The 3,077-nt window shown below is 42.7% G+C and overlaps 1 long non-coding RNA gene across 1 annotated transcript; it reads left to right on the plus strand.

The window, feature by feature from the left end:
* The first annotated feature begins 205 nt into the window (after positions 1-205).
* On the plus strand, positions 206-1,546 carry LOC106865999. The gene is made up of 2 exons (XR_002963177.1): positions 206-549; positions 703-1,546. It is a non-coding gene; the product is annotated as an uncharacterized LOC106865999 (long non-coding RNA).
* Positions 1,547-3,077: the final 1,531 nt, after the last annotated feature.

Genomic DNA, 3,077 nt, shown 5'->3' on the forward strand with positions numbered 1-3,077 from the left:
ACATCAAACACTGATCTCTAAATCCTGAAGTTGGCACCATATACTCTTCGATCCACGGATAGTAATGGGTTTATGGGCTGGATTTGCTGACGTGGGGCTGGGATTCGAGTTCCTGCCGCTGGCTACCGCACAAACGCCGGGTTCATCAGCCCCCATCTCGACAAAGACGTGGACACGTCGCTCCCCTGCGCCCAGATTTAGTTTGCCGGTTCGGTCCATCTTCTATTTGGCTCCACGCCTCCCCTCCCCTCCATCTCTCTATTCAACTCCTCCATAATTCACGCCTCCACCACAAGTGCAGAGGTATTACATGGTTCGGTTCACCTACTCATCAAGATAAATGCAGAACAATTTAATGGGGGCAGCAAAGCCGTCGTCTTCTCCTTTGAAAGGCTTTGCTCTTCTGTATCCAGGTCCATGACCATCAGCCACGCCGCCGCTCACCTCTACCGCCGGCCACCGCCCATACGCCGCCTATCCTCCTCCCTCGCCGGCTCGCCCCTCCTCACCAGCCTCCTCCCTTGTGGCCGCGCCGCCCTCTTTGTCCCGGTAAAAAAATATGGTGATGTGATTTTTCTTTGCTGCAATACATGAATGCTGATGTTAATGCCCAGATTAGCAACAAGTATATGCAAGCAACACATATTTCTGTTATATATATGTATGCAATGATTAGTGACAGCAAAATTATGTTTTCTGCAGCAATAGCTCCTTTTTATTTTTTGAAGATTTGGTTCGGTGTTGCATTGAGCCGTAAGAGCTATAAATACTTCCCCAAATACGAATGCTTTCTGGAGAGGAATTATTCGATGCATTCCCTGTTGCCGGCATCAGCAAATCCTAGCTTCATTCTCGATTTCACCTCTCCGGGTGCAAAGTTGCTGGCCGATTGATCTGCCGCCGGCGGTGCAGGTCTTTTAGTAAGTATGTCTCATACATAGTTTGTGAAGACTAACCAAGTGGTTGCTACTATTTGCAGGATTTGAAATTTATTTGACCAACAACATTATTTCATTTCAGCCAGCCGAGGTATTATGCTTTTGATCTTCCTCTGTATCAATCGGTTGTCACTACAGTCTACACCACACCATCATCATTTGCCACATTATTAAGAAGCTTACGTTGGCCGTCGTCTTTAGAGAGTGAATCCACATCCATCCAGATGCCAGTTTTATCATGTAATCCTTTTAACTGACATGGTTGTTTCTATCTCCCCTGCCATATGCATGCACAGATCCAAGTTTCTAGCAGGCCGGTCGCAGAGGCTACCATCTAAAGTATTGTACACGTGTACTTCTGATTCACCGTGTCCATTTTATCCTCTTCATGGCTAGATGACAACGTCCATCATAAATTACATATCACTTAAGATAATTACATCAGTGCCAGGCCACCTTATAGGAAGTTTTTGTAAAAGGGCAAAATGGAAATTCAATTGAGGTATCCATTTTTTGTCTTCCTTTCTTTCCTTTCGTTCTTTTACCGAAATGTGTTTTTCAAAAATTTGAAATATGAATATCAGATGCCATTCGACACTTTAACTTTATAGTTAAGTGCCCGTGTATTGCAACGGAGAGACAAAAACAACAATAATGTATACATGATTAGAAATTTGCGGACAACAATAATATATACATGATTAGAGATTTGCGGCTGATGAATACGAAGAGAATCGTTTTCAACAAAAAAATTATGCATCAATAGCGAGAAATAAAACATTCGTTCATTTGTGCACTTTTCTAGGTCCATTTTGCATTTGTTCCGGGCATCTTTCAGTTTCCTACAGTGGAAGCTGAAAAGATGAACTCATCAAGTCTTGATAGCATAAAACTATTTTCCTACCTCTAAAACATGTGGCTCAAATGTACATCCCCTTCTGTCAAGAGCTTCGTACCATGACCAATATAATGAACCACTAACTTGATAGCATGCAGAAAAAGATCGCTGCTGTGTACAAGGATATTGTACAGATAAAGAGATAAATTACCTTGGAATGTTTTTGATTTTGATCAGAATATGAAGATTGTTCTATTGAGTAACAGAGAAGTGAATGAATTCTTCGGTGACAATAACTCATATACTTTTCTGCGGTCATCAAGTAGATATTGTGGCTCCAATTTGTTCACTAAAAATGGCCTGGCATTCGTGCAAAACAAAATCGGCGTTACAGAATGCAAGTTAACCGAAGAACATGAACAAACTAACCTCGAGAATTTACCTGAGAGGCTGAGACCTGTGCCCACTTCAGGAAAAAAAAAACTTCTACTACTGACAAGGCAAGGTAGTACTTATGTAGTTCTATTTTGGTAAATTAGTGGCAAAAGTATTCCTTTGACTACACGAATAACTAAAAGTACCACTTTCTCAGAACTTGATAGCATACTTACCCTTAATGGCCAGCTAGACGTACCTCTTTGATTAATGGTCTTAACTCTTTCAAAGGCTCCTGCAGTTTTGACCAACTAAGCAATCAGTTACTCTGCCAATAAGCAAGAGATGATATTTCCTAAAACATACAATTTATAGCTTTGACCTTCTAGCAAGACCATTAATCTTAAATAATTAAAACAGTAGAGCTATCTTTGGAACTTGTGCACCATTCAGCAAAAGTGTAATTAAAAATAAGAAAATCTGCAGGCTCCTGTTCTCCAAATTCCATTGTGTTTGTTCAGCAAAAGGGAACATGATTTTCATTCCAGCAGAGACATTTATTTTAATCTCCAAAGAGGACTCCTGCATAGGTAATTTTAGTTAAAAAAAAACATATGATGCCATAAATTAATTCTTGTGCGATTCTGAGTGCCTGGTGACGAACTCGTGCAGCTCGGCAATGGGAGTAGCCACTGAGGAGGCGGTTGGAGGAGCATGGAGGCGCTGGCCTTGATCTGAGGAGGCGGCTGCTTGAGTCGAGGTGGCGATCTCGACCTTTGGAGACACGGGCGGCTCGATTCCTGGAGGTCGGGCCGCGTAGAGTGAACCGGCAGCGCCGATTGGTGATTCCAGGAGGCGGTTGTGACGATTCCCATGGAGGCGGCAGCGGCACTTCAAACTCTGGAGGCACAGTTCATCAAGGCGGC

Source organism: Brachypodium distachyon, chromosome 2, assembly GCF_000005505.3.
Source record: "Brachypodium distachyon strain Bd21 chromosome 2, Brachypodium_distachyon_v3.0, whole genome shotgun sequence".
Taxonomy (NCBI): domain Eukaryota; kingdom Viridiplantae; phylum Streptophyta; class Magnoliopsida; order Poales; family Poaceae; genus Brachypodium; species Brachypodium distachyon.